Source organism: Herpailurus yagouaroundi, unplaced genomic scaffold (assembly GCF_014898765.1).
Source record: "Herpailurus yagouaroundi ecotype Mexico unplaced genomic scaffold, PumYag 184, whole genome shotgun sequence".
NCBI lineage: Eukaryota > Metazoa > Chordata > Mammalia > Carnivora > Felidae > Herpailurus > Herpailurus yagouaroundi.
Genome location: NW_024412415.1, coordinates 8156958 through 8181853, shown reverse-complemented (window position 1 = coordinate 8181853; position 24896 = coordinate 8156958). Strand labels below are relative to the sequence as shown.

General features: G+C 38.9%; 1 pseudogene; it reads left to right on the top strand.

The window, feature by feature from the left end:
* The first annotated feature begins 820 nt into the window (after positions 1-820).
* On the top strand, positions 821-23919 carry LOC121042065 (uncharacterized; annotated as a pseudogene).
* Positions 23920-24896: the final 977 nt, after the last annotated feature.

Sequence of the window (24896 nt, the reverse complement as noted above, 5' to 3'; positions counted from 1 at the left end):
ACTGGCAAGAGCACAATTGAGACATGATATAGCCAGGTTAACTTGGTTCAGCTGTAGCTAGCAGCATTTAAAAAAAATTTTTTTTTCCATTTTATACTACATAAAGGACATTTCCCTTTAAAAGTATTTTAAATTTGGGATGCCTGGGTGGCTCAGTTGGGTTGAGTGTCCAACTCTTGATTTCGGCTCAGGTCATGATCTAGAGCTGTGGGATCAAGCCCTGTATCTGGTTCCACACTAAGCATGGAGCCTGCTTAAAATTCTCTCTCTCTCTCTCTCTCTCTCTCTCTCTCTCTCTCTCTCTCTCCTGCCCCTGCCCTGTTTGCACCCTCTCGCTCTAAAAATTAAAAATTTTAAACAAAATTCTGACTTGCTTTATGCTTTTGAGTTGCAAAATCTGATTCCATAAACAAGGGTGAAACCTCTGGCAACAAATAGTACCAGAAAAACTCTTATTTTCTACTCAAGAATGAGACATAAGAAATTAATACTGTATTGAATTATCCTGTTGTGTGTGTGTGTGTGTGTGGGTATGTTCTTACGTAGCTATTTTCCATAACCTCTGGATTTGCTGATTTGGCAGACAAATAGAAATTTAAATGCTCGAACTTTACGTCAAATTAAGCTGGCTGGTTTTAAATAGGTTTTTTCCCCCAAATACAAATTATGTGCTTATTCTAGAAAAAAGTTCAAACATAGATGTGTGACAAAGAGTGAAAACTACACTTCCTTTCCACCTTTGAAAAGCATGGGATAGCAAGCTAGAAAGTGAGCATGCTCTGGAACCAAACTATTTGGATTCCTATCACAATAGGATAGTGATACTTCTAGTGATATTTTGGATACTTCTAGCCATAAATGTAAAGAATTTACATAAGCTCTTCTTATAAAATAGGGATTAAAAACTAGGGCTGGTTTTTCCCTCTTCTGGAGATGGCATCATAGGCATTCACAATGGTCCAGCATTTGACATCCCATCTTATGCTGTCCTATAATACAGCCTCTAACAAAACTTAAGGTGTCCCAAACCCCTGGAATAGAATAATTTACTGTTACACCAAGGAGATTGGGAAAGCATCAGAATCAGCGTGTGGTGTGTGTGCTCAGGCTGGCTTCAAGGAGTTCATGCTGTGAGACCTACAGTTCTTATGAGGTTGTCTACAAGGAGAAAACAGCAGGGCCTAGGGTCGTTCCACATGTGCTAAGTGTGTTTGTGATAGGATCAAGCATGCTTTCCTTATTAAAGAGCAGAAAATCATTGTGAAAATGTTGAAGGCACAAGCACAGAGTCAGAAAGCTAAATGCAAAAATGAAGTTTTTTGGTCTGGGGCGTCTGGCTCTCAAGGTCATCATCTCATGGTTTGTGGGCTCAGGCCCCACATCGGGCTCTGTGCTGGCAGCATGCAGCCTGCTTGGGATTCTCTCTCTCCTGCTTCCTCCTCTTTGTCTTTCAATATAAACTTGAAAAAAATTGTTTAAATCAAAAGGCTTGTTCTGTTAAAAAAAAAAACCAAAAACTAGGGCTGGGGGCACTTGGGTGGCTCAGTTGCTTAAGCATCCTACTCTTTATTTCAGCTCAGGTCATGATCTCGGTTTGTGAGTTCAAGCTCTGCCTCAGGCTCTGCACTGACCATGCGGAGCCTGCTTGGGATTCTCTTTCTCTGCCCCTCCCTTGTGCTCTCTCTCAAAATAAATTAAAAAAACCAAGAAACTACGGTTGTAGTGAAGAGTAAATGAATTAATGAATACATCTAATGTAATTACAGCAGTGCTTAGCACATACTAAGTGTTCAATAATCTTTATGCATGTGGATATACATATATAGACATAAAGGCAGTTATATCTTTCACATTATTCTACCATCTGCTTTTCTCAACTTTCCATACCAGCCCATATGCAAATTATTTAGCATCTGCATGATTCAATGATATGAATATATCAGAATCTAACCATTTCTTATATTGGATCCTTGTATATATCTTTGCATAGTTGTACTGGTATTTCTGTAGGAGTGATTACTAAAATGGGCCAAAGGGCATATGCATTTATAATTTTGATATTATGCCTTCCATACACTAGTTGATACTCCCAAATGGCTGAATTTTTAAACAACCCTTTTAAATGATACTTTTAGGTGGTATGAGTCCCTATGAAAGTCTAACAAACATCAATGACTGATATTAACAGATTCTAAGGCTACTTTGCTACAGTTTGTTACTGAGCATTGTATATATATTGAATAAAAGTATTTTCAGAATTCCATATAGTCATGAGAATAAAACTACATACTAAAGTTCCTCCTGAGTTGTAAGCATTTAAGCTCCTGAGTTAACAGAAACTATTTCCATTTTTGTAATCCCAACATCTAGTACAGTACCTGGGAATGGAGTATATCACTATATATCAGTGTGCTAGTGAAAAATCAAAAGAATGATTACATTAAGTAATCGTACCTCAAAAGCCACATAGCTTTTGTTCCTCTCCATTTGACAAGAGCCAATCCCAAGGAAGTTTGTAACATCTACTTTTTAAATTTTTTAATGTTTTTTTAATTAATTTTTGAGAGAGACAGAATGCGAGTAGGGGAGGGGCAGAGAGAGAGGGAGACACAGAATCCGAAGCAGGCTCCAGGCTCTGAGCTGTCAGCACAGAGCCTGACATGATGCTTGAACTCACAAGCTGTGAGATCATGACCCGAGCAAAAGTCTGAATCTTAACCAACCTAGCCACCCAGGAACCCCTACTTTCTTTAAACTTGAAAACACTTTCCCCTAAATTAAGAAGCATCTCTTCTTACAGTGTTAAGCCTCTTTAGTTAAGGTAGCTAATGTTTAAATACTCAATGTAAAAGCATTTTAAATGTGTTATGTATTTCAGATAGGAAGGATTCTCTGCAATAGTTTTATCATTATTGTACTTAGCTCAGTAATTCCTTACCAGAAACTAAACATTTGTTCATACCTAGCCCTAAAGGTGGGAATGACAAGAGTTTAAATGGGATGCCTCTTTGTTCAAATGGCTGCCAGTCCTCTTGGTCTACAGCAGAAACTGCTACAATAGGTTATCGACACCCAGGTCTTTTGTCTTTTCTGACATCTGGAGCCTACCTCAGCCTACGTCTCTGGTTTGGTTCCTCCCATCTTAGTAATCTGCATTATTAGAAATTACCTCTTCCAAGTAATGAGTGACACACAGTGAAGTTTCAGTGCATTCTCAGCCCATGCTGCTTTATTGCCAAAAAATATATATATACACACACACAGGTACAGAGTTTCCAACTCGTATAGCAGTTCCCTTTTACATCAAAGAATAACATTTCTTCTGAAATCCCAAGGATGCATAGATTAAAAAAAGCAAGCTGCCTTTTGTAATACTTTCAACATTCAATGAAATCCTTTTAACATTTTACCAATGGTGCAAGTGAAGAAAATGCAGAACAGCAAGTAAAAACAACTGTACTTGTAGGACAGTAAATAAAAATATGTGAATGATACCCTAATATGACTGTAAAGGATGGGTGGTTTTAAGGTAAGTGCCAAGACTATTACTGTTGTTGAAGGGCTGACGATAATGTATTGCCACAATACTGTTCTTATACCTGGGAGAAAAACTGATGGCATGGCATACTATCACCAAAGGAGAAAAAACCATTTGAAAATTGCAACCTTAAGAGATCTACTTTGATTTTAAAGGAGGTTTAGGAGTTAAGAGTTCCTAGAGAAATCTGTGATGCTTGGTTTTCCAACTATTTTAATATGCTTTTGTGGAATAATGGGAACAAAGAGAAACTTTCTTCGTATCTTTACTGGTTTCATTGGTTGACAACATTATCAATAAGTGGCAAAGAGAAAATTTATATATGGGATATGACATCTCACTTCCTGTACTTAAGTGGAGACTAAACACTGCAATGACTATAAGTATAATTCAGTTCTGAACTACTAGAAAGTCACAATTTCCACTTAAGCATTCCTAAAGGTATTTAGACCAAAACCCCACAGCAAACAGGTTAAAATGACTTTAGAAAAATTATTTTTCAATCAAACATGAAACTTGGGAGAGGCCTAGTGAGAATCATCTATTCTAATTCTGAATTCCCTTCTGTTTAGGCCACTCAGATATGAATTCCATTTGTACATTATTTTTCACGATCATTTGCACTTATAATGGCTATTTCTAAGGAATATTCTCAAAAGTTTTAAGCTATCACAATAAACTGATCTATTTTCCACATCAAGTAAGAAAATGAATGGCAAGGATTTTTGTTGTTGTTTTTATGAGGAAACCTGTTCCTGTTCACCTGGGATCAAAAGCTTTAGGCAACAAATTATGCAGTCTAAGCAAAAGATCATGGATAAAGCCCTGGCTATAAATTTTAAAAACACAATACATTTATATAATATAGTAACAAAAGAGAACCCAAGTCACAGATTTGTCAACATTTTTAGCACTGTTTCTACAAAATCGAACAGTCTCCTTTGCGGGAACCTTTATGACTGGAAGAGTTGGCTGGTTACCTGAAAATGCTGGAATATCTGAAATAGGATACTGAATTCCAAGATTCTAGTTTTAAGAGATCCAAACTTAAGCCACATAAATTTTATCAGACAAATCCCCATACTTAACATTACTTTCTATAATCTACACTGGTATTCCCTACTTTCCTACGCTTTCTGAAACTCTGCACCTTTCTGATTACTAGAGCCAGAGCAGCTTATTTATTTATTCCACATGCTTAGTTTGTGCCTTAGTTTTGTTTTTAAACATGCTTGGGGACTAAGGGAAGCAGGCAAGAGGTGAGAGGGTGAGCACTGTCATGCTCTCTATTCCCGACAGTTTGAATGTCTTGTGGTCGCCCCTGTTTATCTTCTAGCTCCCATTTTCAATGGAAGTTATGATAATCTTTAATTAGAAAATGAAAACGAATAATCCAAACAGTAAATTCAGGCTATTGGTTTAAGTCTCTATTGCTTCATTAATAAATGCATATATATATGTATATACTAGTCACCATGTAACACTGGACATTTTCAATCATGCATTAAAATATTAGTACTCTAAAATCAGAGTTACGGGCCTGCCACTCTTGGTTGCTTCCACTTTCATTCAGACCCAGTTTTAATAAACATGCAGAAAAGACCCCTTGATTCAGAGGAATTAGGAAAAATAACAAGCATGCATGCCAAATTTCAACTGAAAATGTGGGTTAATAAAGTGATTGCTTAGAAATGCAGGCAGGGCGGGTGCTCCACATCACAATGCTATCTCAATAGAGGTACAAAAGTCACACACAAAGAGGTTAAAATCAGGACCACTACTCAATTATAAAAGGCTTAATTGCAAATCCTGGCCCTTTTGGGTAAAGAATGATGTAAAAACTCGGGGAAAAGAAAGAGAATTGAGCAGTTAAGTTTTCTTGGCCATTTATTGACACCTATAGCATAGAAGAGCATAGGTGGTATAGTGATGAAGATGTTTTTAGGCAGAATGGTTTCTGATTCACATTAATGAGCTTTATCTGCACAACCCCCTGGGGAAAGAGAGTTTATGAACAGCAGAGCTAATAAAATGTAAACTCAAAATCAATGCCCTGAAATTTAGCATAGACTTCTGCTTTTGAAAACTGTTGACCAAGGGATCCTTCCAAATAGGGTATGGTTAATAGCCAAGCAATGTTCTGAATAAACTAGAAGCGATTTGCTTGCAACAGCAGCACCATGAGAATGTAAACTCCTGGAGGCCAAGGGTCTCTTCATATTTTGCATATCACAGGTACACAAAGAGTAAACATGAGACCACAACATTAAAAATAACTGCATACTCAGAGACTACAAAAACTTGTAACACATTTTAGCATTTACAACTATAACGTGGCTGTTAAGAGTAGTCTTTAATTGTTCTAAGTAACTAAGTTGACATCACTATAATACACAGCGGTGTCCTCATGATCGTGCAGATGAGTGAATATTGCTTGGTTATTCCAATGTCTCTAACACCAACTGCTGGCGTAAGACATTAAAAGAGGAGCTATAATCAATTTAATATAGCCTTCTCCCCATCCTTTGGAGTTGCCATATAAGAATTAAATATTCAAGAGGCACTATTTTCTTAAATCCACTCCACTTTTAGTTTTTTCCCTGGGAAAACAAGGGAACATAGACCCAATCTTTTCAAGGAACTTCAAGGTGCTAATGGCCAAAATGAACTATTCCACTTATAGCCTGATGTGAGGTGTGTGATTCCCCAGATCAAGAAACTAGTTTGCTGGGCTCTTTATTAAATTAAAATAAACAGTCACAGGCCGAAGTCCTCAGCACAGCTACATCAGACAGGGTTTAAAAAACCAACATACTGTGTTCGGCTATTCCCTTCAATCCTTTGCTTTACATCTTTAAATTCTAACTCCCCTACCACTCCCTTACCACAGCCATAAGGAAAACCCAGCTATCCAAGTTCTTGGCTTGTTTTTAACCCAAACATACACACACAACAAACTTTTCATTTTTTAAAATGCACCCGGAAAACTAATGGAGAAAAGAAGAGGTGACAAACAACAAAGTCTGCTATTCTGTAGATGCCTGTTGCTGACAAGAACATCAAGCAAAGTCCCCACATGATGGCTTCAGTGGAGCTACATCAGTAGTACATTTGTTTCCAGGTTAACCACTAGAAAAATTTCATTCAATGGCTCTAACCCTCTGCTTTAGGAAACAAATAGGGTCTCTAACCTTTAAACTTACACAAAAGTTGCTAATTCTCACACAATGATATATTCATATACATTCAGTTTTATAAGTACCTTTTATATGTTCTTTGTCTAAAACATCTTTTTCCTTGTTGATCACAGAGCTTCACAACCTCAAGTAATAATATTTATTCAACTGTACAACTTTGCTAATACAATTTACTATACATGCAAAACTGTTATTGCTACTAAAATTCTACCTCTTGAAAATTATTCATTTTATGGCTTTTATTTTTTATTTTTTGCAATAGGAAGTATCCTTTCCTATATACTGTGCTATTTTGATATTTTGCATTCAGTACCTTTTCAGAGGTATTTTTAAAAATGTTTAAATGCTTTTCAGAAATGGATTCTCCCAGGTAATAAACTTCTTGAGCCAAGAGTACAACTACTTTAAATACACTATGAGAATCTAAACCTGGGTCCCTGGATATCTGCTGCTGCAAAGTCTATTTGTTTAAGCTTGCTTCTGTACAGGAGACATACCTCATTAGTTTTGCATTTCACATCATGGTAACTGTAGAACCTGTGTCAATAAATCCTGAACTCTCAGAATACTGAGTTTTAAAAATCACCTCAGAAAACTGCCCTTTCCAAGTTCTCAAGGCAGCTTTTAGAGGTAGGAATTTCTCTTCCACAGAAAGCTATCTTAGGCTTTCAGAACAAAACTTTTATTTCCACAAGGAAAAGGAGAAAAAAGTGAAAGCTGTCTGAGGTGGCTTACTCTATCTAACCAAGCAAAATAGATAGTTATTACAGGGCAACCTGGGTAAGCTCTATCTAGCTACATTCCAATTCTCATAAAAAGGTCTGGAATCCCATCAACACACAATTCAGATTCTGAAACAGGAAAAGCCCGTGACAAATTAATGAAGGACACTGAACTACTGACCAGTGTTCTTCGGTAACAAGTAGCATGCTGCAGACAGGAAATGTAAATTGTCTGCAGATTAGAAAAGCACTTGATTAACATAGCATCTGAGTAAGACATGCAAAATATAAAAGAATTTCTTGATGCAAAAGGAGTGGATTAAATAATAATAAACCTACGAGACACACAGTGTGAAAACAACCTAAGAACAGTTTCATCTCAAACAGAGCAAAAAAGCAGAATCATGAAATGGGGACTCATTTTGATTTGAGGCTTCTTAAGACACAAGGGCAGCTGGTTTCCAGCTACCTCAGAGAAAGCTTAAATAACCTCAAACATAGTATTTCACATTGTGATCCCACATTTCTATTCATAAATGAGTCTTTTTGGCCTTAATCGTCTTTCCCCAGAGAGAAGATCACGATTGAGATATTTATGAAAAAAGAAAAGGTCTCAATTTTCCACTCATTTTACACTATTGGTTATTATCAATAATTCATCCTGAAGTTTAAATTATTACTAGGCTCATGCACTAACCCCTAACATGGCACTACAATATGCTACCAAGCACTAATGCTTACAAAACTATACACATCTCAAAATGGAAGACATTGGTGATTTTGTTGTTCTTAAACAACTTGTAACATTTGTCCACAAGTATTAAAATATACATATATATATATTTCTATTGCACATATCCCGTTTTTGTTGAACTTTTTAAAAAGAAAAACGGCCAGGTGACATGGATGAACAAAGGGAACGAAGTAGGCATATTCTCGCCTAAAATTACAGCCTTTGCCATCAAGAAGGGGACAAAATAGACCAGGGGAGGGGGGGAATGTAGGTGTATTTAGTAAACCCTGGGCTAGTACAATTGGCATGTACCATTTTGGTAGATGCCTTCTGGTGACAACAATTAAAGATGCAAGAACAACTTGAACGAGATCATTCAGCAGTGGTTCTTTTAGGTATGAAATAAAAAATACAAAGCAAATGGAGAAGATGAGTCTGATACATAGTCAACAAGTGGGCCAAAGATGGTTTCACTGGTGCTGACCGTACAGAGTCCCTATCCCCTGGGCCAAATGACCCTACCCAAAACACTGCAAAAAGGACACAGGGCAGATGGATAACAGACAAGAGAAGATATAAATTCTCAACATACCAGTGAGATTCATGTATGTAGGTTCCAATCTGTCTTTAACAATTCCAAAATACTAAAGGAAAATATAAGTTGGCTAAGAAGTCAGAGAAAAATTTAAGTTACCTTTATCCGAAGTTACTTCTATGCTTTACCACTCAGTATTTATCTTCAAAGGAAATTATACCTTATCTATATTACGTGAGTATTTTACTAAAAAGCTTTCTTATGACAATTCAAATAGTTTGACCAATTTAGCTAATCATTAAGAGTGCTCAACATTTCCCATTTTTGGTCATTTCTATCACTGCTAAATTTTGGTAAATCTGCTCTAAGTTTTCAGCATCACAGCATGTATGGCCCTAGGCAAATTCCCTAAGTCACAGATAGAATCTAGGAAAATGTGTTCTTAATTGCATCTAAGAAGTTTTAAGTTCTCTCTCACAAAGACCCATACGGTTTTATTCTTTTTATGTAAAGACCTGACAATTCAGACACTGGTCCTCTGTTGATCTGGAAGCAAGAACAGCTTTCTTTACACAACAGTCTGTTCATCACATGGTGCAGGTTTTAAGAGAAAGAAGGAAGATCCATATTTCTTACTGAACTATTTTTCTTGTTTGAGGTTTTTTCCAGACCCTGAACTTCTTCTAAATCAACCACAAGTTTGGGAACATTGCTTTTGAGGTCCATTCTCTGATGAGAAAGTTCAGTTCCAACTGCGTAAAGTTACCTGAGTCCCAGACCTGACAGCCTCACCTAGAAAAATAAACTAAACACTTGAGTACCCACCTTGGATCAAAGGAAAAAGGCTATTTAAATTTTTAGAAAAATCAAGCTACAGAATGTAAAATGCCATGAAGTCAGATGGAGCTGCATAAGGCATTTTTGCTTCTTTTTCTCAGGAGAAAGGAATCTTATGGAAACTCTTCTCATCCCCCTGCCCTCCATTCCTCCATGTCCAAAATTGAAGGCAGGTCATAATGTAGGATCCACCATATTTTCTGAACAGAAAAACCACTTAAGCCACTCTTCTTCCTGCCTTAGCAGTATGGAAAACCAAGTCTCAAGTGTTATGTAAGACTGCACAAAAAAGAATGAAGTAATTTGAAATATAACAGCCTCTCATCTGAGCTAGATGAACAGGGTTCCATCACTGGACTTGAAGTTGTTTTGTTTCCTTTTCCAACCTTTCAGTAAACTCAAGCATGGATTCACAGGGTTAACAAATGCATAATGTGGTCCAAAGACTTCTGAGACAGAAGCCAACAGCTTCCTTCTCTAAGAGAAAAATCCCTCTTCTCATCAAAATGTAGATTTACACATGTGAAAATGTGTAGTTTACAGAGACTCTGTTAACCCTGCAGTATCTTGTCTTTATGCTTCTTTATTACATCAAAGGTTTTATTGCAAAATTAGACCTTTGTTCTTTTCCAGCAAACGTACTTCACAGGATGAATTTAGATATTTAATATGTTAATTTTTAAGCATCTCTTTCATTTCATATTAGAACACATATTTGGAATTTACTCTTGCAGATTCAACTGTGCTTATGACAGTGGCTGAAATTGGAAGACATTAAAAAAAAAAAACCTTATGTCATCCATACTTGCTATTTATTTAGTCTTCTTGTTTGGAACAAAAGGTAAAGAATTTAAAAAATGCCAACATCTAAGCACCTGTTTGAAATTAAACATCAGCCCCAGCTTCCAAAATAATTTCTTTATAATTAAGCAAAAGCAGAACATGCATGTCAGTTGCTTCTTTCTTCCTGGAGCGCTCAGCAAGACGACTGCATCCTAGGAGCTTCTCTATGTTGAATCTGAGAAGTGGAACCAAAAGAAAAGCAGCTTTTTCCAATCCAAATCATGGAGGTAAAACATGTACAGAAGAGATATCCACATTTCAAGAATAGGGAAAGTGGCTGGGTAAAAGAAGAAGGACTACCTACTCCAGGAGAAACACAGAATACCTGGAAATACAAAATAAATTAAAAACAGGGAGGTTAAGACAGGTACTTCTGCATGAGGTTACTTTTAAAAATATTTAAAAACACATAGAAAATATATTTTAGATTACACACTGTCTAAAAGAAAATGTCCAACCATAACATTGAATTCAGTATTGTCATCAGCAAAGCAGAAGCATTAGTCAGAAAAAATATATAAGCACAACAGAAAAAAATGGCATTTATATAAAAACTTGTATTATAAAACAAGACACACACATATCCATTTCCTATTATGCAAATGGAGTAAGGTGCCTCAAGTTTTTATAGCCCTGATTCTACACAGAACATGTGTGTTTAAAAGCAAATAAACCTTGGGGCGCCTGGGTGGCGCAGTCGGTTAGGCGTCCGACTTCAGCCAGGTCACGATCTCGCGGTCCATGAGTTCGAGCCCCACGTCGGGCTCTGGGCTGATGGCTCAGAGCCTGGAGCCTGTTTCCGATTCTGTGTCTCCCTCTCTCTCTGCCCCTCCCCCGTTCGTGCTCTGTCTCTCTGTCCCAAAAATAAATAAATGTTGAAAAAAAAAAAAGCAAATAAACCTTAAAAAAATAATAAAGTAATAAAAGCAGCTGTACTCCCAATTTGATAGAACTACTTGTACTCAAAGCTGTATCATCTTATTTTGAAAGAAAATTTTTTTTTAACGTTTATTTATTTTTGAGAGACAGAGACAGAGTACAAGTGACAGAGGGGCAGAGAGAAAGGGAGACACAGAATCCAAAGCAGGCTCCAGGCTCTGAGCTGTCAGCACAGAGCCCGACATGGTATGAACCTATGAACCGCTAGATCATGAGCTGAGCCAAAGTCAGACACTTAACTGACTGAGCCACCCAGGCACCCCTGTATAATCTTTACTTTAAATTATCTTCAACAACTTAAGACTAACAGTGAACAATAAAAATTTTGTAAAATAGAGGCACCTGGATGGCTCAGTCTGTGGAGGATGTGACTCTTGATCTCAGAGTCGTGAGTTCTAGCACCACGTTGCCTGTAAAGATTACTTAAGTAAATAAAACGTAAACTCTTTTTAAAAAAAAATTTTTTTTAATGTTTATTTATTTCTGAGACAGAGCATGAATGGTAGAGGGACAGATAGAGAGGGAGACAGAATCCGAAGCAGGCTCCAGGCTCTGAGCTGTCAGCACAGAGCCCGATGCGGGGCTCGAACTCACAGACGGTGAGATCATGACCTGAGCCGAAGTCGGTCGCTCAACGGACTGTGCCACCCAGACGCCCCAAACTTAAACTCTTAAATACAAAGAAGAGGGGCACCTGTGAGTTTGAGCCCCGCGTCAGGCTCTGTGCTGACAGCTTGGAGCCTGCTTTGGATTCTGTGTCTCCTTCTCTCTCTGCCCCTCCCCCACTTCTACTCTGTCTCTATCAAAAATAAACAAATGTAAAAAAAAAAATTTAGAAAAAGTACAGAGAACAGAGAAGAAACTGAGGGTTGATGGGGGGTGGGGTGGGAGAGGGGGAAATGGGTAATGGGCATTGAAGAGGGCACTTGTTGGGATGAGCACTGGGTTTTGTATGTAAGCAATGAATCACAGCAATCTACCCCAAAAACCAAGAGCATACTTTACATACTTTATATGTTAGCCAATTTGACAATAAATTAAATTTAAAAAAAAAGAAAAAAGACAGGGCGCCTGGGTGGCTCAGTTGGTTAGGCGTCTGACTTCGGCTCAGGTCACGTTCTCATGGTTCGTGGCTCAGGCCCCGCGTCGGGCTCTGTGCTGACATCTCAGAGCCTGGATCCTGCTTTGGATTCTGTGTCTCCCTCTCTCTGGCCCTCCCCAGCTCACGCTCTGTCTCACTCTCTCTTTCAAAAATAAATAAACATTAAAAAAAAAATTTTTTTTTTAGAGGCGCCTGGGTGGCTCATTCAGTTGAGTGTCCAACTTCAGCTCAGGTCATGATCTCACGGTTCGTGAGTTGGGCCCCGCATTGGGCTCTGTGCTGACAGCTCAGAGCCTGGAAACCTGCTTCTGATTCTGTCTCCCTCTCTCTGGCCCTCCCCAGCTCACGCTTTGTCTCATCCTCTCTCTCAAAAATAAACATTAAAAAAAATTTTTTTAATTAAAAAAAAAAGAGAAAAGAAATGCAACTTATTAGATAAAATCAACTTGTATCAAGTTTGAGAATACTTTCATGGTACTGTTACTAGAGAGCAACAAAACTAACACTGTAATAAATGAGGTTTTGTGATTAAAAAAAAAAGAAAAATTACTTAATACACAGTGTTGCCAAGAATGCAATGAAACAAGAACTATCTTAGGCTGGGACAACCTATTAAAAACATTTTCTGTAATGTGTAGAAAAACATGCATAAGGTAGATCAGAATTGCACTGTTTGTAATTATAAATAACAGTAACATCCCAGATAACCTTCTAGTCAGAACTGGCTACATTAATTATGGTACTTGTAAGCAGTTGGATACTATACAGCAGTCAAAAAGAATAAAAAAAGCTGTGTATTACTATGAAAATTTGGTAAGAGAAGCAAAAAGAAAAATATGGATCAAAGTTTGTCATATTCTCCTTTAAGGCAAGAAGTGGGAAATGTCTTTGTATTTTATTTTATTTTATTACTTTTTTTTTTTTGTATTTGATTTTATATGTGGAAAGAAACTCTGGAAAGGTACATAAGAAATTAATAAAAATGGTTTTTTATTTAGTAGTAGCAGCTGCAGAAACTGAACCAAAAAAATTAATAACAATAATAATAATAATACTTAAAAAAATGTTTTTGTAAAATATAACCACAAGTAAAACAATGTGTACTATACCATGGTCACCAAATAGAAGTATGTAAAAATATCATCAGTTCATTGCTAAATATAACACTTTTTAAACTGCAAATATGTGCAAAAGTAAATCAAACAAACAAGGACAATATTAATGTAATTCCATGTACATGAGGTACCTAAAACAAAGTAGAAGAGGTAACTAGGGACTGGGGGTAGTGGGGAAGGGAGTTAATTAATTTCTGCTTGGGATGATTAATAAATTCTGGAAACAGTGGTAGTGGTTATACAATATAAATATACATTTTTAAAAAAATGTTTATTATAAATACACTTAATGCCACACAATTCTACATTTAAAAGTGGTTACAATGATATATCTTATGTATTATTTTACAATAAAAAACATGTAACAAATGCTTATGAAAAGCTGAAATAAATTAACTTACAAAAATGGCCAATAAGCAACTGGCTAACTCATCTTCCTGGGCCTCCATTTTTACTATGTCACATAAAAAAATACCTCAACTCTAAACTGAATTTGAGTAACCCAGGTTGAAGACAAGACAAAGTCTTAAATCAAAAATCACAAAAGGAAAATTTAAACTAACTTTAACATGGGGTTCCTGGGTGGCTGAGTCAGTTAAGTGTCAGACTTTGACTCAGGTCATGATCTCATGGTTCTTGAGTTCGAGCCCTGCATCAGGCTCTCTGCTGTCAGTTCAGAGCCCACTTGGAATCCTCTGTCTCCCTTGTTCTCTGCCTGTCCCCCTGCTCGCATACACATGCTCTCTCGTTCTCTCAAAAGTACATAAACATTAAAAAAAAATTCTCTAAAATAAATTAATTAATTTTCACTATTTGTAGATGAACCAAATAGTGAGCACCAGGGTGGCTCAGTTGGTTGAGCAGACTTCAGCTCAGGTCATGATCTCAAGGTTTCTGAGTTCGGGACCCACATCAGGCTCTCTGCTGTGGGCGCGGTGCCCACTTCAGATCTTCTGTCTCCCACCCCTCCCCCTCCCCCTGCTTATTCTCTCAAAAATAAAATAAACATTAAAAAAAAATAATAAACACAAAACTACTTTTCGCGGGGGGGAACCCTAAAGACTCCACCAAAGAATTACTAGAACGTTATGATGTATGAATTCAGTAAAGTCTCAAGATACAAAATCTGAGAATACAAAATCTGTTGCCTTTCTATATACTAATAATATATAGTAATAATAATATATATAATATTTAGTAATAATGAAGGAGCAGAAAGTAATTAAGAAAACAATCCATTCACAATTGCATCAAAAATAATCAAGTACCTGGGAATAAACTTAACCAAAGAGGTAAAAGACCTATACTCTGAAAACCACAGAACAGTGATGAAAGAAACTGAAGAAGACACAAAGAAATAAACATCCCATGCTCATGGACTGGAAGAACAAATAGTTTAAAAAAAAAAATTTTTTTTTAATGCTTTTATTTTTGAGAGAGAGACAGAGCTCCAATGGGGGTGGGGCAGAGAAAGAGGGAGACACAGAATGTGAAGCAGGTTCCAAGCTCTGAGCTGTCAGCACAGAGCCCAATGCAGGGCCCAAACCCACAAACCTGTGAGATCGTGACATGAGGTGACATGAGCCGAAGTCAGACAACTGACTGAACCACCCAGGCACCCCTGGAAGAACAAATATCGTTACAATGTCTATACTACCCAAAGCAATCTACAGATTTAATGCAATCCCTATCAAAATACCGACAGCATTTTTCACAGAACTACAACAATCTTAAAATATATACAGAACATAAAGGACCCTGAATAGCCAAATCAATCTTGAAAAAGAAAAGCAGGGGCACCTGGGTGGCCCAGTCAGTTGAGTGTCTGACTCTTGATTTCATGGTTCATGAGATCGAGCCCCGTGTTAGCTTCTATGCTGACAGCGCAGCCTACTTGGGATTCTCTATCCCTCTCTCTCTGTCCCTCCCCTGCTTGTGATCTGTTTCTCTCTCAAAATAAATAAATAAACTTGAAGAAGAAGAAGAAGGGAAGAAGAAGAAAAATAAAAGCAAAGTTTGAGGCATCACAATTCTAGACTTCAAGTTTTATTACAAAGCTGTAGTAATCAAAACGGCATGGCAGTGGCACACAAACAGACAAATACATCAATGGAAGAGAAAAGAAAACTCAGAAATAAACCCACAATGATATGGTCAACTAGTCTTCAACAAAGAATATCCAATGGAAAAAGTCTCTTCAATAAATAATGTTGGGAAAACTGGACAGCTACATACAAAAGAATGAAACTGGACCCCTTTCTCATATATATATATACATGTACACACACACACACACACACACACACAGGAGCACGAACATGCACAAGTTGGGGAGGGGCAGAGAAACAGGGAGAGAAGGAGAGGGAGAGGGAGAGAGGGTGAGAGAGAATGAGAATGAATCCCTGGGCAGAGGCTGATGTAGGGCTTGAACTCATGAACCATGAGATCATGGCCTGGGCCAAAGTCAGACACTTAACCGTCTAAGCCACCCACATGCCCCTGGACCACTTTATTACACCATACATAAAAATAAACTCAAAATGGATTGAAGACCTACATGTGAGACTTGAAACCATAAAAATCCTTGAAGAGGTTAATAATTTCACTGACATCAACCACAGCAACATTTTCTTACATATGTTTCCTACAGCAAGGGAAATAAAAGCAAAAATAAACTACTGGGACTATACCCAAATTAAAAGCTTCTGCAGAGCAAAAGAAATAATAAACAAAACAAAAAGGCAAACTACTCAATGAAAAAAATTTTTTGCAAATGACATATCTGATAAAGAGTGCCAAAATATATAAAGAATTGATACAACTCAAAATACCAAAGAAACAAATAATCCAATTAAAAAATGGGCAGAAGAAATGACTAAACATTTCTCCAAAGAAGTCATGACACATGAAAAGATGCTCAACATTAGTCATCATCAGGGAAATGCAAATCAAACTACAATGTGGGGCACCTGTGTGTTGCTCAGTCAGTAGAACATCCAACTCTTGATCTCAGGGTCATGAGTTCAAGCCCCACATTAGGCATGGAGCCTACATTAAAAAAAAAAAAAAAAAAAAATGGGGCGCCTGGGTGGCGCAGACGGTTAAGCGTCCGACTTCAGCCAGGTCACGATCTCGCGGTTCGTGAGTTCGAGCCCCGCGTCGGGCTCTGGGCTGATGGCTCAGAGCCTGGAGCCTGTTTCCGATTCTGTGTCTCCCTCTCTCTCTGCCCCTCCCCCGTTCATGCTCTGTCTCTCTCTGTCCCCAAAAAATAAATAAACGTTAAAAAAAAAAAATTAAAAAAAAAATCTACAATGAGGTATCACCTCACACCTGTCAAAATGGCTAAAATCAAAAACACAAGAAACAACAAGTGCTGGCGAGGATGTGGAGAAAAAGGAATCCTCTTGCACTACTGGTGGGACTGCAAACTGGTGCAGCCAATGTGGAAAATAGTATGGAAGTTCCTCAAAAAGTTACAAATGGAACTACCTATGATCCAGTAAATGCACTACTCAGTATCCACCCAAAAAGTACAAACACACTAATTCAAAGGGATACAGGCACTGCTATGTTTATAGCAGCATTATTTACAATAGCCAAATTATGGAAGCAGCCGAAGTGTCCATCAACAGATGAATGGATAAAGAAGATATAGTGTATATATACAATGGAGTATTACTCAGCTATAAGCTTAATGAAAGCCAAAAAGCTGAATAAGCCAAAAAGAATGAAATCTTGCCATTAGCAACAACATGGATGGAGCTAGAGAATATAATGCTAAGCAAAATAAATCAAAGCAAGACAAATACCTTGTGATTTCATTCCTATGTGGAATTTAAGAAACAAAACGAATTAGCAAAGGAAAAAAAGAGACAAACCAACAAAGACTCTTAACTATAAAGAACAAACTGATGGTTACCAGAAGGGAGATGGGTAGTGGGATGCGTGAAATAGGTGATGGGGATTAAGAAGTGCACGTGCCATGATGATCACTGGATGATGCAAGAAATTGCTGAGTCACTATATTGTACATCTGATCCAATTATTCTATTGTACATCCAATATAACACTGGATATTAATTATACTGGAATTAAAATAAAGGCAAACATAAATTAATTCAGAATCAAATCAGGAGAAAGAGAATTACAGAATTTGCATTGATGCAAAAGTAGAAGTAAGAGTAAAAAATACAGAAGAACCACATAGGGCCTTTAGAACACCACAGGCAACAGAGCTGTTTCATTATATAAGCTTACTCAGGCTAATTCAAATTTTGCATCAGTCATTAGACTGTTCTGTAGTTCAATTATAATGACAAGATAACTAGTAGTAATGTTGACGAAGAAAGAAGATACAAGCTAGTTCTTTCCAGGAGTAAATATGCTAAAAGAATTCTACGCAAACCAAACACCAAAGAAGCCTTTAAAAAGAGCACCTTTTCTGGGAATGCAAACTGGTGCGGCCACTCTGGAAAACAGTATAGAAGTTCCTCAAAAAATTAAAAACAGAACTGCCCTACGAACCAGCAACTGCACTACTAGGTATTTATCTGAGGAATACAGGTATGCTGTTTCAAAGGGACACACGCACCCCAATGTTTATAGCAGCACTATCAACAATAGCCAAAGTATGAAAAGACCCCAAATGTCCACTGATGGATGAATGAATGAAATCTTGCCATTTGCAACTATGTGGATGGAACTAGAGGGTATTATGCTAAGTGAAATTAGTCAGAGAAAGACAAACATCATATGACTTCACTCATATGAGGACTTTAAAATACAAAACAGATAAACATAAGGGAAGGGAAGCAAAAATAATATAACAACAGGGTGGGGAACAAAACATAAGAGACGCAAATATAGAGAACAGAGGGTCACTGGAGAGGTTGTGGGAGGGGAGATGGGCTAAACGGGTAAGGGGCATTAAGGAATCTACTCCTGAAATCATTGTTTCACCATGTGCTAACTAACTTGGATGTAAATTATAAAATAAATAAATTATAGAAAGAAAAAAAGAAAAAAAAAGTGCACCTTTTCTTAATAGGGAACCTATATAGAGTGTCTTATAAACAAATTCCTTTAGGGGCACCTGGATGGCTCAGTTAGTTAAGTGACAGAGTCGATTTCAGCTCAGGTTGTGATCTCACAACAAGTGGGTTCAAGTCCCCAGGCGGGCCTTTGAGTTTCTTGGGGGGCCTGCTTGGGATTCTCTCTCAACCTCCCCCCCCACCCCCCCGCCCCTCTGACCCTCTACTACTCATGCTCTTTCTCTCAAAATAAAGAAAATTAAAAAAATTGCTTCAGCAATACCTTCTAATAAAAATGTATGGGGGCGCCTGGGTGACTCAGTCGGTTAAGTGCCTGACTCTTGGTTTCTATTGTGGTATAGTAGTTGGGTGTCAAAATAGTGACCAACTGAATGAGAAGGAAGTGACAGTGAGGGACTTCTGAGACAAGGTCATGGAGGGGGCTATGACTTTTACATTGTTCTCTTGGACTGCTTATTCTGGGAGAAGCCAGATGCCATGGACATTTAAGCATCCTCAGAGAGGTTGACACTGGCAGGAATGGAGGCTTTCTACCACCAGTATGAATTTATCAGCCATGTGAATGAGCCACCATGGAATTAGATAACTGTCACCCCAACCAATATCTTGACTGCAACATTAGAAAAGAACCCAAGCCAGAAAACCCCAGCTAAACTGCTCTGTAAGTCCTGACCCACATAAACTGTGAGAGATGATACATGTTTCCTGTTGTTTTTATCCATTGAGTTTTAGGTAATGTGTTATGCATCAATAAATAACTAATCCACTTTACTTCCTCTAAGGACAGGAAGAGTGATGAATTATGGGAGTTTAACACTCCTTTCTTACTTCGCTTATGTAAATTCAGAACACATTTAAAAAACTACAATGCATATACTTATTGTTCCAGTTAAGTTTTGTGTTTTTTTTTAATGTTTACTTTTGAGAGAGAGAGAAAGAGTGCAAGTGGGAGAGGGGCAGAGAGAGAAGGAGACACAGAATCCTTAGCAGGCTCCAAGCTCTGAGCTGTCAGCACGGAGCCTGATGTGGGGCTTGAAATCACATGCCATGAGATTATGACCTGAGCTGAAGTAGGATGCTTAACTGACTGAGCCACCCAGGAGCCCCAGTAGTGGAATTTTTACTTACCTTTTTTCAACTTCTTTTGGTGGTAAAATACACATAACATAAAATTTATCATCTTAACCCTTTTTAAGTGTTCAGTTCAGTGGTATTAAGTACATTCATATTGTTGTGCAAGTATCACCACCCCAACCGTCTTAACTTTTTTCATTTGCAAAACTGAAACTCTGTCCCCATTAAATTAAGAACTTCCAATTTCCCTTTCTGAAGTCCCTGGCAACCAACACCCTACTTTCTGTCTCTATGATTTTGACTACTCTTTCAACGTTTATTTATTTTTGGGACAGAGAGAGACAGAGCATGAACGGGGGAGGGGCAGAGAGAGAGGGAGACACAGAATCGGAAACAGGCTCCAGGCTCGGAGCCATCAGCCCAGAGCCCGACGCGGGGCTCGAACTCACGGACCGCGAGATCGTGACCTGGCTGAAGTCGGACGCTTAACCGATTGCACCACCCAGGCGCCCCTTGACTACTCTTAAGTACCTTTTATAAGCAGTATATATTTTAATCCTTTAAGCAGCTGTACATTGAATGATTCCCATGTAATACAATCAAGGTATAGCACTAAGTAGATGTTCTGAGTTGAAATGTGTTCTCCCCAAATTCATAAATTGGAATCCTAATGCCCAGTCCCTCAAAATGTGACCTTATTTAGAAACAGAATCACTGCAGATATAATTAGTTAAAATGAGGTTGTATCGGGGGCAGCTAGGTGGCTCAGTTAGTTGAGCATCCAACTCTTGATCAGCTCAGGTCATGATCTCAGAGTGCTCAGATCAAGCTCTGCGTTGGGATCTGCACTGAGCTTGGCACCTGCTTAGGATTCTCTCTCTGTCTCTCCTTGCTCCACATGCACATGCACTCTCTCTCTCAAAAAATAAACAAACATTAAAATGAAGTCATACTGGGGCACCCTAGTGGCTCAGTCAGTTAAGTGTCTGAGTTTGGCACAGGTCATGATCTTGCAGTTCCAGAGTTCGAGACCTGTGTTCAGATATGTGCTGACAGCTCAGAGGCTGGAGCCTGCTTCAGATTCTGTGTCTCCCTCTCTCTCTGCCCCTGCCCCACTCACACTCTGTCTCTCTCTCTTTCAAAAATAAACATTTAAAAAATAAAAATAAAATAAAATGAGGTCATACTGGAACAGAGTGGGCTCCTAATCTAACATGACTGGTATCCTCATAAAAGAGAGAACTTAGAACACAGACACACTCACAAGCAAAATGCCATGTGAAGACTGGAGTTATGCTGCCACGAGCCAAGGAACCACCAAAAATTAGAAGAAACACATCCTTCCCTAGTACCTTCAAAGGAAGTATGACCCTGGGGTGCCTGGGTAGCTCAGTTGGTTAAGTGTCTGACTCTAGATTTCAGCTCAGTCATGAGCTCATGGTTCTTGGGATCAATCCCCATGTAGGGCTCTGAGCTGACAACAAGGAGCCTACTTGGGATTCTCTCCCTCCCTCTCTTCCTGACCCCAATACCCCCACTTGCTCTCTCGTCTCTCTTGAAATCAATAAACTTAAAAAAATTAAAAAGACAAGAAAAATAAATAAAAAATAAAGGTGTACTGAAAAGCTTTAGAAATTAAAAATTAGAATACCAATATTTATCTATAATTAAAACTTAAATAAATATATTCGAGGAACACCTGGGTGGCTTAGTCAGTTAAGCCTCCAACTTTGGCTCAGGTCATGATCTTACAGTTCATGAGTTGGAGCCCCTCACTGGGCTGTGCACTGACAGTGCAGAACCTGCTTGGGATTCCTTCTCTTCCTCTCTCTGCCCCTGTCCCACTCTCTCTCTCAAAATAAATAAACTTAGGGGCACCTGGGTGGCTCCGTCGGTTGGGCGTCCGACTTGAGCTCAGGTCATGATCTCACAGTCCGTGAGTTCAAGCCCCATGTCAGGCTCTGTGCTGACAGCCCAGAGCCTGGAGCCTGCTTCGGATTCTGTGTCTCCCTTTCTCTCTGACCCTCCCCCCGTTCATGCTCTGTCTCTCTGTGTCTCAAAAATAAATAAACGTTAAAAAAATTAAAAAAATAAATAAATAAAAATAAAATAAATAAATAAATAAACTTAAAAAAAAATATATATATATACTCTAAAATCTGCCTAATAACATTTATATTTTATCAGTTGATCTTCAATCTAATTAAGTCTGTACCTTTTTTCCTTTATCCAATAAAAATTACTAGTTTGGGCAAATGATCATTTTTTTCTTTTTTTATACTTAATACCCTGATTTTGTTGAGAATATAAGATTTAACTTAAATGTATATAATTTCTAATCACTTGTGATGCTCATTTTCTGTTGAAGCTTATTGTTCCACTTCTATCTAGCTATGTTTTGAGCCGCTTAAACAGTATCTGAAAGCATTAGCCACTATTACTCACTTGCCAAATCCTGAGTTCAGAATTTTATTTTCTTCTCGAGAGGAATATAAAAGCACCTGGAAGCCAAAGAAAATGTTCTTCCTGTGATAAGGAAAAATAAAAAAGAGCATTACAGAAAGGATACAGCCCTCACTTGTGCTATATGCCTCTGGGGGCAAAACTATTCCAATGAACCAACGTATTTTAAAAAACATCACTATCAAAAACTACTCAAAAGGAATAGAAAGAAGTTACTCTCTATCTGCACTGGCCCTCATTTTATACAGATTTTATAATTTTAACTAGTTTCAAAACTCTTGGATCAGTGGTTCTCAAGTTTTCAAGGAACACAGTTCCCATTGAGAATCTGATGATGCTATGGTCCCTCTTCTCACAAAAGACCTGTGCTTTACTATAGATGACCACACCCCTGTTTTAATGTAGGAAGGAATAATGTTCTACTCCTTTCCTCTGCCCCATGTATCTTCTTTCTTCTACATGAAATCGAAGGGGAAAACAAACAAACAAAAAACAAAAAAACAAAGACTCCTGAGAAAAGCAAGATAAAGGTCTTATTTAGCAGCCATTTCTTTACCTGATATTTCCAGCTTTGCTAAATCAAGAGTCAGCAAAGACCATACCAGAAACACTCATTCGTATTGTGACATGTCAGTCGAACCAACGTGCCAATTTTAAACAGGCTTCACCAATTCCGAAACCTACCTGTTCGGTAACTTTCGAAGAATTTAACTGAAAGACCGAAAGAGAGGTTATAAAAACCCAAATTACAAAGAGACCCCAGACACAAGAACCGAATACTGAGAGTATTACACTTCGCGACCCCACCGCATCACACAAATTGCGTTCTAGTAATATCTCCAAAACTCTCATTCTCTCTATAAAAGATAAATAAAAATTGTACACCGACTTTTAGCTCTTGGAAACAAACAACGGTGAATTCTACCGAGACCTTGAGACAGCCGAGATTAATGCGCCATTAAGCCACTACCAGGTCATGCAAGGACAAAGGTGCTTACTCGCATCTTAAAGTTTGAGAGATGGGAGTGGGAACGAATGGACAGGTAACAAGAGAACGTGAATGATACACACAAATTAAATCCCGGGGTGGGGGAGCTTGTTACACCAAATCTCAAGGTCAACGGAGAAGGGACACTAATTATTCAAGGCTGCAACAAGCCTCGATAGATGTCGGAGACTCACGCAAAACAGCGGGCAGGAAGCCGTGAGGCGAGGGATATAGATAAATCAATAAAATAAACATATTCTTTAAAAGATAAAGCTTTGGACAACGCAGACGCTGGCAGATATACACCCGCGTGGGTGCAGTCAACGGGGAATAAGCCGAAATCACAAAGGCAGCCAAAAAGAACCGAGAAGGGCATCGGCGGGTCGAAGTGTCGGTGAGACACACCCCGGAAGGCTAGTACCACCGCCCTGAGACAGCGCAGAAGGAAATCCGTGTCAGGCCGAGGCCCGCGCCAGCCACAGGCAGGCTCTGCGCGCTCCCGTCCCCTATCGGACTGGACCGCGCCACCTCCTGCTAGTTCCCTCATCGCCGGCTTTCTCGGCTTACCTCGCACCAGTCAGCAGAAGCACTCGACCGTCCGGGGGCCTCTCCGCCCCCGGCCCAAAGGCCGGCTCCCGGCGGTGCGCCTCACTCCGCCATCTTCACTCCTTCCCAAATCCGCCAACCCTGCGGCAGCTGCTTCCACAAGCTCCGCCCCCGTCCCTGCCATTGAGTCCTCACTGGATAACGACTTGCGCAAGCGCCCTCTTTTTCCGCTGTAGGTTGGACGGACTGTACGTCAATCAATAACGCCGGCCCATCTCTTTTCCATCTCTCCTTTTGTCGGATTGGGTCCCAGGGTTGAGGTAATAGGAAAAGACGTTGTTGTAATTCACTTGTTAGGAATGTAAAATTATTTCCACGTAGAAGATGTGTCACTTCTTGGAAGGGTAGTCTGGTTAGGCCGTATGACTTTTTAAAGCCACTGTTAGGTTCAACTATACTGCTAATAATTTCATTCTCGGGCCGGGAGCTTTTAATCCTGCGCATGACACCACACCTAGGCAGACAATTTAATAGCTCCAGTTTCTATCTGACTGTCTGACCTGTTTCTACTCCTAAAGGGTCCAAACGTCAGACCGCTGTTTACAGCTCTGGTCAGTACACGAGAGTAGGGTCCTTCTGCCGAATGTCATACGTTATAACTGACAGTTTTGTTGCTTCCTACACTCAGCTGTAGGGCTCTTCAGATATTGTCTTCAAGGATTGTTCCGAGAGGCGGGTAGGGTAATTAGAAGTTACTCTTAGGCTGTGCGGCAGAGGGCTCCCGTGTAGGAGGTGTAGGTCCTCAAACACCAGTACGACTGTCAAACGGGCTGCTTTCCAGAAGAATGGATTCCTAAGGCTGCACCTCCCTGAGATACAATTTCCAAAGTCCTCGGATGGAGCCAAGGAGTCCTATTTTTACAGAAACTTATAAAGGGCAACTACGGGAAAACCTACTGTTAATATCATACCTAATGGTGAGACTTCATACTTCCCCTTTAAGATCAGAAACAAGGCAAGGAAGGACACAGGCTCCCTTCACCTCTATTCAACATGGTACTGGAGGGTGTGTGTGGCCAGTGCAAAAAGGCAAGCAAACAAAAGGCATCCAGATTGGAAGAAACAAAACTATCTTTATTTGCAGGTGACGTGATCCTCTGTAGGAAATCATAAGGAGTACACACACAGAGGAAAAACGAAAACAAGACTAATG